Raw genomic sequence first — 13,349 nt, 5'->3', positions numbered from 1 at the left:
GAAAAACGGATACAAGCAGTATTTGAAAGTTTTCTGTGTAGTGCTTCCAGTTTTTCAGTAATATTAGGAACAAGAAATATATTAATAATTACCCGGTTTTTGGTCCAAGGTGGAAGAAACAACAAAAATTTACAAAATCTAAAATAATTAATCCGGATTCTTTTTAACTCAGTTTTCTTCAGAAGGAGGAAAATTCCAGAAGCAAAAAGAATTGAATGGTCACAAAAAGTTGAGTAGAGCTTGGCTAACGCGAGTTTATTATATTTACCTCTATTGGCAACAATCTTAGCATATCCTAATTTAATTTTCATATTAATGTCTGAGACTATGCGCTGGCGCAAGCTGGGAAGACTATTAGTAATAGAAATACCGAACTATCGAAGAGAATCGACGAGAGGGATAGTAAAGCCACTACAGCGAAGGGAAGTACTACAAATATTATTAAAAGAAAGACATTTACATTTATCTACACTAAGAGAAAGGCCTATGTCTGAAAAAGAAGAAGCAACACGAGAAACCATGTTAGATAAACCAGTTTTAGTACGGCTTATAAGAAGCAGATCATCAGCGTAAGCCAGGTAGGAAACATCAGAAAAACCGGAGAGATAGGTAGCCGAAATATTTGCCAGAACTCCTGAAATACACAAATTAAAAAGGGTCGGAGATAAAACTCCACCTTGCCTTAAACCTCTTTTCAATTTAATATTAGATGCAGGCAGAGATTTCAGCCGAAGAAAAGAATTAGAGTACCAGTACCGAAGAAGCAAAATAACCGATAGATTGACACCGCAACCACGAAGAGCAGAAAAAAACTGACTATGACATACAGTATCCAAAGCTTTTGATAGATCTAAAGTACAAAAATATATACTCCTTCCCTTAGAAGAATTTTCAAGGAACAAAGATGATAATACACGATGTGCGTGTTGACAACCTACTTCGGGCTTAAATCCAAACTGGTTATCTCTCTCAAGCATATTATTAGTCACAAAAGGTATTAAAACATGCTCAAGAACTTTACTAAAAGTGCAGGAGACAGAAATAGGTCGGTAAGAAGAGCAAATAAAAGGAGAATTCCCCTTCTTTAAAATTGAAGAGACAGTACCACACAAAAAACTCTCCGGTACACTAGAAGTACAAATACACATCTGGAGAAGTAGGTGTATATGGTTAATAAGGGGGGGCAATCTAATAAATGGTGAAATCTAGATATACCATCATTATCAACATTATCTGATTTAAGTTTCTGAATTGCTTCAATTACTGATGAAAGAGAAATAGGAACACAGAGACGCTGAGATAGAGGGGTACTAAAAATAGCAGAAAGAGAATGAGAACACAAAGAATGCACATGGTAATTAACATTAGAAAAAATAGACGAGTAATGGTCATGCCAAGCAGAAGCAGGAAAACAATCACTATTTGGTACATCACTTATAATCTACTCAGAATTAATAACTTTTCGCCATTCTCTCTTTGACACTGGAAAATCCATACCACGATAACGCATAGACTTAAGATATTTTTCATATTCCCTGCGGGTCTTACGCTTAAGGTCAGAAACAATACCACAGGGCGGTCTATCACATTCATTCCAAACTTTTAACAAAAACTTAGCTTTATTTTTCAAAGTTTTTAAATTAGGATCTAAAGACCAAATAGGTTTTTGCGTACCACGTCTAACGTTGCAGCGGCACTACAACTGCCTCGGCATCTTTTAGACATTTAATTATTTGATTATAATAGCAATCCATGTCCTTTTTGCAATTCCCGTGTATAGAGCTCTGAATCAGATGATAGGGATCTCGTATAGCAGACAGCAGGCTTGTTAGTGTAAACGCATAAAGAGGAACATCAGCTTTCTTCCAATTACTTTTTTCAAACCATTTTGAAGACTGGGGTACTTTGCAAAAACTTGCAGGGTTTAAATTCAGCGTAAGAGTAAGTGAGATAGGGAGATGGTCTAAGTCTTGTTCTTCAGCATGTGCAAACACTATTGATGTAATAATACTAGGTGAGCAAATAATGTGATCAATATTGCTCTTACTGCCTGAATGGTGAATATAAGAATAAGGATGAGTTTTGGGTATAATATGATAAGATGGAAGGCAATCCAACAACAAATCACATCTCACTGATGAGTTATTTATATCCGTATTGAGGTCACCCATGATCATATAATCTAGAGAAATAGAAAGAATTTTTTCCACTAGAAACTTCAACGTGTTACAGGCTTTAGCAAATCTAGCCATCGATTTAGAGGAACGGTCATCATAAGGCATATAAGAATTAATGAAAACTATAGTGCCCATACGAACAGCCAAAAAAAACTCATCCGAGTAAAAAATCACCGGCGAAACCAAATTAGGATTGTGCTTAAAAACACAAGCTAGTCCGCCGGATGGCCGGCCTCTTGTGGCTCTTGCAGTAGTAAAAAACACATCATGATGAAGGCTACGACGCAAAACGTTAATACTAGAGTCTGTAAGAAGATGCTCCTGTAAACAAACCAAATCAAACTCATAGTAGAACTCATCAATAACGAAATCCTTATCCTTTGTACAATTAATATTAAAGAATATTATTGAAAACTCCAAAGTCATTGCAAAAAGTGGGAGCGCAACATTAGTTCCTTAGATACAGGGCAGGGCAAGCTATAAGAAGTATGATTTTTACCACAGTTAGCACACTTGGGAGCAACACTACAAGGACTATCCTTATTAGAAATATGAGGCCCAGCACATCTGGCACATTTCGGGACATTGCTGGTGCAAGCACGTTGAAAGTGATCGCATGATCGGCATTTGAAGCAGCATTTAGGTATTTCTTTAAATACGTGAATTTGAAAAAATTCATATCACACTTTAATTCCTTCTTTGAAATAAGCAGACTGAGTGAAGGAGTCTTCAAATTCCAGACTGACATAGTCTGGCCCAGTCGATTTGCACTTATTATACCTTGCAGTCTTTTAATAACTGAAAGGTCAACATCAACTGGGAAACCTCTGAGAATCCCAAAAAAGCGCTTGGATCGTACTTTAACTGTTGCTCCGGTAATCAAGTTCTGAACGGATGTACAAAAATCTTCAGTTGCAGATTTATCAATATTGACATACCATCTGTCTTTAACAGGTTTCACACTACAAACTAATTCATGCCCAGCTATTTGATCGAGAAGAGATTTGCGTTTAATCGGATCAGACAGATCTGAAGGCACTTTAGAAACAATAACTGTCATATGAGTGTCAATTGCTGGGGTAGGTTTTGGAAGTTGAGGAAAATTCAACTGATAATTGTCAATTTTCCCTGACATTTCAACAACCACTTATTGTAGCTCATTACACTTAGAGAGTAAAGAAGAATAATCATTTGCAGGGAGACATGGCCCCTCTGTAGGTAGCTTTATCAAAAACATACGTGCAAAAGTGTCACTACTGTCAAGAGATTTTAACAGTGAAATAATGTCACTAAAATGATTAGAAAGTGCATTGTTCCCCTTACGTACTGGGCAATCCGATTCAGCTGCACTTATTTGCCACAGTAAACTTTTAGCTTCTTTGACTATATTCACGTCAAAAAACTCCATACCATGTCTTTTAATAATATCCTCCTCAATTCTGCTTAGCAAATTGCTTTGAATAAAATTCAGAACAGGAGAATATACAAGTTCAGGCATTTCGTCGGAGCTTTTCATGGCTATCGCACTCACCACAAATTAAAAAGTCTCAATATTAAATCAGGAAAAAATACTCAAAAAAATGCAACAAAAGTTCTAATTCAAATATTGATCTTTTAAAACGAATGAAATTAGGACTTTCTATAGTAACCTGTCGTTTCTTGGTTTAGCTCGACCATGTCTCGTGTTCATATTCATTAAAAAAAAAAAAAATTTGTGTGCCCAAATTGTGTGCCCAAAATTATTCTACATACAAATAAAATAGAACTATAGAATATATTTTGATTAAGCTAGTTGAATAAATCACATAATAAAGAATCAATACCAAATTAAAAAACTCAACCCCCCCTCCAAAGAAAGAAGGAAAAATTAGACCAGAATAGCTTTTACATTCGCCGGCCAAGTCTTAAACCTTTTTTGATGCTAAAGCCACAAATTATAGATTAGGTTTCACCCTATATCTCACTCCAGGTAAAATACATGGACTGAAGTGTTCCTCAATTACATTGGCTTTCTAACCAAACTCGCCCGCTCACATAATGTCGTGCAGTGTCTTTGGATATAATAATTGGATTAAATAAAAAAATTGGATCAAATAAAAAAAAAAGTTTTTTTTTAAAGGGGCTGCCCCCTCCTCAACCCTTCGCTCTTTACGCTAGGGTTTTTGACTGTTTTAAAAAACAAAGTTGTGAGACAGAGTCAAACTTTAGCTTAAAGAGCGAGGGGTTAAGGAGGGGGCAGACGAAACTTGATGAAACTTATATATTTGAAATCAGCCTAAAAATTTGATTCTTTTGATGTATCTATTGGTATCAAAATTCCGTTTTTTAGAGTTTCAGTCACTAATGAGCCGGGTTGCTCATTACTTACAGTTCGTTACCACGACTGTTTGATAATGCACCACCCGCGCTTAGATTGTATTGGATAACGCTCCTTCCTTGCAATGTCATTGGACATCGTCAATCTTTTAGAAGCCAAATCATCTGATCGGATGGCTTTTGAGGTTTACAAAAATACTGAAGTGAGAAATTTGCTAAAGTATCATTAATTTGAGCCGCAGCACAGTAAGAAATTAAATAAAAAAAATTATCAAGTAAAAGTAAAGACTGGAATTAGAATTAATGCAAACAGGTATTATTATGTCTATCAGGGAAGCTGTCTCCTTCTAAATTCTCTGCCGTTTGCGCTAAAGTCTTATTTATCGATTAACAATAGTTTAGATATTAAAAAATACTTCTTATTCCAGATCCTCGGCAATTGTGTTTTAGCATTGGTTCTCAAAAAATTAGGGCAAGAAGTCAAACTTTAGCATTAAGGGAGGGTGTGGAGGAGCTGGTGACCCTACTAATATGTGAAATGATTTCAATTCAATTTAAGTTTTAATGTCATTATTTCAAGGGCAGATCCAGAATTTATTTTCGGGGGGAGGGGTTACTAATTTTTGACTCAGTTTTCGACTAATTTTACTGATTTTTACCTAGGTTTTACTAATTTTCGACTTATTTTCGACTTGGTCAAAAATTTCGGGGGGGGGGGTTCAAAGCGGGTAACCCCCCCCCCTGGATACGGCCTTGCATTATTTACTTTCATTTGAGAAAACTGGTTTTGTTGTTTCATTTAATTTCTGTTGGTTTTGTTATAAGATAAGATTTATTACAAAAAGCCTGCAGGATATAGCAATACAAAATGCAGCCTACAAACACAGCTTGAGAAACAAAGAAAATATTCATTCCTCAACTCAGACAGATCTTCACACTCGTATACCAAATTAAAAGAGATTATCATTCACAAATCAACAGTTAGGGCAAAAAAGGGGCCGGTCGCCAGCCTAAAATTTCCAAAAAATTTCCTTTTCTCACTAAATCCAAATTAACCCCTCTTACCAACAACAAATTATTCAAATCCTGTCTATTCAACCAAAATTTAAAATAAGCCCTGTCCCTCCAACAATTCTTAGTTTGGGAGTAAAACCTCAAAGACATGGATTAGTTTTTATGGGTTTGCCATTCTTGCATTTCTTGGTTGTTTAGAATTCGCTGGACTTCCTTTCATACTGACACGCTTTCATCCATGGGGCCTTTTCCTTCATTCCACATGCCTGAAAGGCCAGAAAGGTCCAGTATTTTCTTGACCTGATTTGGTCACGAATCATATCTACCGTACTACAAACTCTCTAAATAAGGTGACTTAAAAAGCCGAACTCTAGGTAGCCTCATTATTTTCTCCCGAAGTCTCACCATTTTAACCAATCTAACAGTCCATAAAGTGAAAAGCCCCAAATCTCCTTTTATTACCACTGAGCTAAATGAATCCTTCAAGCCTAAAGTTCTCTTAAAATATCTGAGCTGAACTACTTCTAACTTAGCTGCTTTAGCAAGCTAAGTTTATGATATGCTTATACATGGTTTGTTCAAAAGGTATCCAACCATAATCGCAAATTTTTCATCGTACGCTTTTTGATCGTAATCAAATGAAGCTAGGGAGGCAGGATTTGGTGCACATATGTAGGTGGTGCCAATGGGTATGATTAAAATGATTTCTTGTTTGCCGAAGCTTTCAGTCACCAGCAGACCCACAGCATAAGTATATATACGAATAAGTATATATTCGTATATATATATATATATATATATATATATATATATATATATATATATATATATATATATATATATATATATATATATATATATATATATATATATATATATATATATATATATATATATATATATATATATATATATATATATATATATATATATATATATATATATACTTATGCTGTGGGCAGACCGCCAATAAGTGAAAAAGTGCAAGTAAATATCATCGGCTTTCATTTTTTTAACAAAATGACAGAAAACAGGAACCAAGGTACTGCATGAAATTTGTATTAGAGCTTGGCGGCTCCCAGGTGGAAACAACCTGGAAGATTCAACAGATCTTCGGGAACAAAGCAATGAGCACCACACAGATAAAAGAGTGGTACTACTGCTTCAAAGATGGTCGCACATTAGTGGAGAATGAATCACGTTCTGATAGGCCCTCGTCATCCAGACATAAGATAGTTATTGACGGAGTGAGAACCCTGGTGATGCAGGATCGTTGAATCGCGATCAAAGAACTTGCAGACAAGCTGACCATCAGCATTGGATCCGTTCATTCCATTTTGACAGAGGATTTGGACTTCAGGAGAATCCCAGTGAAGTTCGTGAAAAAGCTGCTATCCATTAAGCAGAAGCGACTTTGTTAGACATTGCGCAAACATGTTAGGGACTGTGAAAAGTAATCCTGATTTCCTCATCACAGTGAACATTCGTTATGAGACCTTGCTTTATAGGCACGACCTTGAAATCAAGTTGCCGTCATCACAATGGAGGCATCCAACATTCCCAAGGCCAAAAAAAGCAAGGCAGGTTTGGAAAAGTTTCAAAGTCATAATCAATGTATTTTTGGATTCCTGCGGCCTGATCCATCACGAGTACGCTCTAGAGGGCGCAACAGCAACCAAGGAATAGTACCCAAAGGTTTTGCATTGCCTTTATGAGGCTGCAAGACGCAAACAACCAGACCTGTGGGCAGCGAGAAATTGGCAGCTCCATCACAACAACGCACCTGCTCATTCTTTACATATGATACAAAGTTTCCTGGCCAAACACAACACCCGTGCTTCGTCAGGCTCCTTAATCTCTCGGCATGGCTCTGTGTGACTTCTGGCTTTTCCTGAAGATGAAAATACTAATGAAATGGACCATATTTCTGTCCAGAGAAGTAATCATGTCCAATTCAACAGACTAACTGCGCGTCTTATCAAAAGAGGTGTTCCAACAGTTCTTCCGAGAGTGGCAGATTCATTGGGAGAAGTGTGCAGCGCCCAAAAGAGACTTCTTTGAAGCAGGTTAGTGTAAAAATTTTGAATGTGACTAAGAGTTTTTTTTAATGAATAAAAGTGGGAACAAACCCTCATTTCATAAGAATAAGGACAACTCCTCATTTTTTAGATAGAGTTAGGTCTCTCATGCATGTGAACTATCATTGCATAATTTCAATCAAAATGGCACTCCTCTTTGGAGGAATTTATTTCCTGTTTGTAAAATTATGCAAATTTGCATGTGCTAATAACTTCGAACAGGATATAGTACCTTAGAGGATAGCCCTATCTCGTCAATTATCAACTTTTTTTGTTTATGTAGCCGAGCCATTTATAATTAATTGGAGGGTTCCCTACTCTGCCCCGGAAAACCGATCCCTACTTTCGCAGAAATCTTAAAAATCCCATTTAGTATCTTGTGTTTTTAGCTGGAGATAGAAATATTAAGTTTTAATAAGACTTACATCAATAGGAAGTGTGAATTTCGGGTTTATTTTTCGATTAAATGGAGCAAAACGTTCGTTTTAAAGATAAGGAAAGGGCAGTCCCTAAAATTATCATTGACTTGACTTTTCAGTCCAATTTCATACTCAAACCATGGATTCTTTCACAGCTCTGGATGATGCCTAATCTCCTGGGATAATTCACTTATTACCCCTTTGTTTTTGTGACACTCGGCCAATGGCGAGGCTTGTACAAGAATTTTGAGGCATCATAGCCATTGAAATTAACAAAATTTGCATATGAAGAATTAGCATGAATAAATATTGTTGTTGCATATATCGTAATCAAAACTTTTTTCGAGTTCAGTTTCTATTGACAAGGGCTGTTCCTTGCGTACGGCTTGTTATTACGAGCTATTTGACCCAAGACTTTCTTAATTGTGAAAAAGGGCTAGTAATCCCTCATTCAACTACCATTTCTTACATTCAAGTTTAATCATCGTAAAGTAATAATTCAAGAATGATACTCATGCCTAAGAAAAGCACCCCTTGAAAATATAATAGGAGAGTGGAGGTTGGAAAATTAAAAAAAAACAACGGGTTATTATTTTCTTGATTCTAAGGACAAGTTCCTGTAAGAACCTGTCTAACAGGAATGTTTCGTATTAAAGCCAGTAGGGTGGTGAGAACCCGAAGAAAATACAAGGGCATTAAACTTTGTGTACAAATGGAAAAACGAGAAACACCGCCATTTAAACTCGATGATAATGAAGCTCGTGGTAGTACTTCCCCCATACAAATTTCCCCGTGACGCTCATGATACCCCCTCTTCCAACTACTATCTCTTTCCCTGCAGGCATGTGAATATAATCTCTTATGTTGCATAGGCAAAGATTGTCGCAATGGGAAGGATGCTAAAACCCCCAGGCGCTAATATTGAAGGCATATACCATGGATATTCTCGAGAATCAAGAGGGATTAGAGATAAGTATCAGTTTCTACTAGGAATGCACCAGTGTGAGGCATTAATGTCTCTGTACTTTAAAACTGATTATACAGTTGTTTTTTTTCAATAGATTTAAATTAATTTGCTATCTTAGAATATCCGCTCGATGGCTTTTCGTAATCCTTTGGACTGAAGTTATCGTTTTATGACACAGAATAAATAAGAAAACAGTTTTTAACTGAAAGTAAGGAGAAACATTAAAACTTAAAACGAACAGAAATTACTCCGTATATGAAAGGGTCTGTCCCCTCCTCAACGCCTCACTCTTTACGCTAGAGTTCGACTCTTTCTCACAACTCTATCTTTTTCAACAATAAAAAACTTTAGTGTAAAGTGCGAGGCGTTGAGGAGGGGACAGCCCCTTTCATATAAGGAATAATTTCTGTTCGTTTTAAGGTTTAATGTCACTCCTTAATTTCAGTTTAAAAACTTGTTTTTTTTTATTTAATTTCTGAACGTTTTTAAACTAATTTAGGTTTTGACTAATTTTACGACTAATTGACTAATTGATTAATTGAATAATTCTACGAAATGCGCACATTAATTTTGCCTTTTTTTTTGCTAAAAGGCTTTCTCGAAAGTTGTTTAATTCTATTTACGAACGTTTTTGTTAGTAATAAATACACGTAACTTATGAATGAACTAACGTAACGAACTTCTATATTCGTATATTAGGAGGGATCACCCTCTAGTCAATACCTCGCTCTTTACGCTAAAGTTCGAATTTTTTTCCAATTCTTCAAGAATGAACCCTTAATCACAAAGGCCGTTAATTAGAATATATAGCTCTTATGAAAGTACTAAAAAAAACTTTAGAGTAAAGAGCGAGGTATTGACTTGGGGGGCGAACCCAATCACACACGTAATAGTTTCTGTTTGTTTTAAGTTTTGATGTTGAAAAGTTTTCAGTTGAACAGTTTTTCAGTTGAAAACTTGTTTTTTTTTTATTTAACTTCTGATTGTTTTTTAAATAATGATGGGAAATCCGGCACCCCCTTTATAGCAATTTCCCTTCACCCATGAAAACTTCCTCCATGAAAAGATCCTCCCACATAACCCCCCATACAACCCCCCCCCCCGCCCCACTACCAGAAAAAATCCCCCCTAAAAACGTCCGTTTACTTCTTAATAACCAATGCTATATGTAAACAATGGGCAAACTTCATAACTTGCATCCATTTCCCCGAAGACTCTGGGGGAAAAAATCATCCCCAAAGACATAATTATTAGATTTTTCGACTATGATGAACAAAATGGCTGTCTTAAAATTTTAATTGGGTGACATTGGGAAAAAATAAGCGTGTGAGGGGGCCTAGTTGCCCTCCATTTTTTTGGTCACCTAAAAAAGACACTAGAACTTTTAATTTCTGTTCGAATGAGCCCTTCTACGGTGTTCTAGAACCACTGGGTCAACATGATCCCCCCTGGGAAAAAAACAACAACAAAAAAACAAACAAATAAACACACAACTGTGATCTTTCTTCTGGCAAAAAAAAATACAAAATTCCACATTTTTGCAGATAGGAGCTTGAAGCCTCTACAGTAGGGTTCTCTGATACGCTGAATCTGATGCTGTGATTTAAATTAAGGTTCTATGACTTTTAAGGTTTTTTTTTCTATTTTTAGAAAATAGGGCAAATTTTCTCAGGCGCATAACTTTTGATGGGTAAGACTAAACATGGTGAAACATATATTTGAAATCAGCACAAATATCTAATTCTTTTCATGTATCTATTGGTATCAAAATTACTTTTTTAGAGTTTCGGTTACTATTGAGCCGGGTTGCTCCTTACTTATAGTTCGTTACCACGAACTGTTTGATATAAGCAAATGCTGTTTTGTTTCAGCGCAATTTTTGCATGGTCATTAAGAAATTCGGTAGAATGGTCAGTTTTGTCTGAGGAACCTTCTTCTAATATTCTACGTCAAAAAAGTTAAATCACTGGAAAAAAAACAGCAACAAAAAAACAAAAAACTATCAAACAAGCATAGAAATGAACATACATCCATTCCCATCCTTGCTGAAACAAATGGAAAATTTCTAAATTCCTTCAAACAGTTTGTGGTAACAAACTGTCAGTAAGCAGCGACCCAGCTCAATAGTAACCGAAACTCTAAAAACACGGAATTTTGATACAAATAGATACATCAAATGAAGAGGATTTTTATGCTGATTTTAAATATATAAGTTTCATCAAGTTTAGTCGAACCTATCAAAAGTTACGAACCTGAGAAAATTTGCCCTATTTTTCGATAAGGGAGAATCCCTCTAAAAGTCACAGAAGTCTAATGAAAATCACACCATTAAATTCAGCGTATCAGAGAACCATACTTTAGAGGTTTCAAGCTCCTATCTGCACAAATGTGAAATTTTGTATTTTTTGCCAAAAGAAGGACCACGGATGCGTGTTTATTTATATGTTTTTTTCCCAAGGAGATGACCCCAGGGGTCATCGTATCGACCCAGTCGTCCTAAAATTTCGTGAGAGGGCTCATTTGAACGGAAATTAGAAGTTCTAGTGCCCTTTTAAAGTGACCAAAAAAATTGGAGGGCAACTAGTCTCCCTCCCACACTCATTTTTTCCCAAGGTCACCGGGTCAAAATTTTTAGATAGCTATTTTGTTCAGCATAGTTGAAACATCTAATAAATATTTCTTTGAGGACGACTTAATCCCCCACACTCGCCAAGGGAAGGGCTGCAAGTTATGAACTTTGCCCATTGTTTATATTTAGTATTGGTCATTGGTTAGTATACAGACGTTTTCAGGGGAGGATTTTTTCTTGGGGGGGGGGCGGATTAGATTACATTGGAGGATCTTTCCATGGAATAATTTTTCACGGGGGAAGAGAATTTCCATAAAGAGGATACTATGTTTCCCAGCATCACTTAAAAAACAATCAGAAATAAAATAAAAAACAAATTATTTCAAGTGAAAGTAAGGAGTAACATTAAAACTTAAAATGAACAGAAATTATTGCATAAATTATCGGTCTTTTCCCTTCGTCAACACCTTCTTGTTTGTGCTAAAGTATATCGAATAGTTTCAAAAGAGCTATTTATTCTAATTAAACGGCCTTTGTGATTCAGGGGTGATTCTTAAGGAATTGGAACAAAATTTGATTTTTAGGGTAAAGAGAGAGGTATTGAAGAGGGGGAGAACCCCTCATATTACCTATATGAGGAATTTCTCCCCCTCGTCAATACCTCGCTCTTTACGCTAAAGTTCGATTTTTTTTTTTAAATAACGGCCGATATAAGTAATAATTTGTTTGTGTTATTTTCCGCCCAATCTTAGAATTTAATTTTACATTAAGAAGCTTCATAACTATGATTTTTATGTGCAAAGATATTGTATGTCTTCGGCTTGTGGTTGTTACTAAATAAAAAAAAACAAGTTTTTTCCAACTGAAAGTAAGGAATAACATTATAACTTAAACCGAACATAAATTTGTTATGTACATCTTTAAAGGATTTTTTCTTTCATTCATTTCAGTGATTTGAGAATTGCTCAACTTGTGACTTTAATTTTCATAAAAATAGTTTCGACATCTTTGGCCGTTTTGTTACTATGCCTTAGAAAATTAGCTCCGGAAATATCGATAATTTAAGTCTCGTGGGGGAAAGGAATTTTCCATGGAGGGGGATCTGTATTTCCGTACATTATTTAAAAAAAGGTCAGTAATTAAATAAAAACAAGTTTTTTCAACTGAAAGCGAGAAGCAACAATAAAACTTAACAGGAACAGATAATATTACATACATGAGATGGGTTGCCTCTCCTCAATAGCACGCTCTTGCGCTAAAGTTCTCTTTTAACTTTTAAAAGAGTTTATTATTGTAATTAAACAGGCTTTGTGATTCAAGAGTCATTCTTAAACAACTGGAACAAAAACCAAACTTAGGTTATTATAAGGTTATTATTAGTTAAAAAAAGTAAAATTAATATGCAAATGTTGTTTCAATTATTCATATACTGTAAGCCAAATTCAAAACCTGCATTAATTCAAAAACGTCCAGAAATTAAATAAAAAAAGACAAGTTTTTTTTAACTGAAAGTTAGGAGCGACATTAAAATTTAAAACAAACAGAAATTATTCCGTATATGAAAAAGGCTGTTCCCTGCTCAACGCCCCGCTCTTTACGTTAAAGTTTTTTATTCTTTTATAAAGCAGAGTTGTGAGAAAGAGTAAAACTTTAGCGTAAAGAGCGGGGCGTTGAGCAGGAAACAGCCCCTTTCATATACGGTATAATTTCTGTTCGTTTTGAGTTGTAATGTCGCTCCTTACTTTCAGTTAAAAAAAACTTGTTTTTTTAAAAATTTATTTAGATAAAGGCTTGAAATCTCTACAGTAG

General features: G+C 35.5%; 1 protein-coding gene across 1 annotated transcript in view; it reads right to left on the bottom strand.

The window, feature by feature from the left end:
• LOC148942604 (cell adhesion molecule 2-like) overlaps positions 1 to 13,349 on the bottom strand; it is a 179,136-nt gene that overhangs the window by 96,100 nt on the left and 69,687 nt on the right. The window lies entirely within an intron of this gene.

This window comes from Artemia sp. Qi Xiang Cuo, chromosome 16 (genome assembly GCF_049724085.1).
Source record: "Artemia sp. Qi Xiang Cuo chromosome 16, ASM4972408v1, whole genome shotgun sequence".
Lineage (NCBI taxonomy): Eukaryota > Metazoa > Arthropoda > Branchiopoda > Anostraca > Artemiidae > Artemia > Artemia sp. Qi Xiang Cuo.
This window is presented reverse-complemented; position numbering and strand designations above follow the sequence as displayed.